The sequence below is a fragment of the Bison bison genome, unplaced genomic scaffold (genome assembly GCF_000754665.1).
Source record: "Bison bison bison isolate TAMUID 2011002044 unplaced genomic scaffold, Bison_UMD1.0 scf7180017851288, whole genome shotgun sequence".
Taxonomy (NCBI): domain Eukaryota; kingdom Metazoa; phylum Chordata; class Mammalia; order Artiodactyla; family Bovidae; genus Bison; species Bison bison.
The window spans coordinates 5,442-5,863 of record NW_011481861.1 but is presented as its reverse complement, the minus strand read 5'-3'; the positions used below and the strand labels follow the sequence as shown (position 1 = coordinate 5,863).

Here is a 422-nt window from a genome sequence, read left to right as displayed (position 1 = left end):
ACCACACCACAGGTCCCTGACATCCATACTGACCGAGAAGAAAGTAAAGGCTCCTTCACAGTTAAGGCAAAGTGGAGTTTCCCTGGTGGTCCAGTGGCTGAGACTCTGCACTCCCAATGCAGTGGGTCCAGGTTCAAACCCTGGTTAGGGAACCGCATCTCACGCACTGCAACTAAAGATCTGACATGCTGCAATGAAGACCCGGTGCAGCCAAATAAATAAATAGAACAAAGTCAGGGTGAAGGAAACATAGACTAAGCCTCCTAAAAGTTCTCATTCAGGGCTTCCCTGGTGGTCCAGTGGCTGAGACTCCAGGCTCCCAGTGTGGGGGTCCTGGGTCCGATCCCTGGTCAGGGAACTAGATCCCACATGCCACAACTAGGACCCTGGGGCAGCAAAAGAAAGAAAGAAAGAACCAGAAC

The 422-nt window shown here is 51.7% G+C and overlaps 1 non-coding gene across 1 annotated transcript; it reads left to right on the top strand.

The window, feature by feature from the left end:
- The first annotated feature begins 79 nt into the window (after positions 1-79).
- TRNAG-CCC lies at positions 80-152 on the top strand. Its single transcript has one exon. It is a non-coding gene; the product is annotated as a tRNA-Gly (tRNA).
- Positions 153-422: the final 270 nt, after the last annotated feature.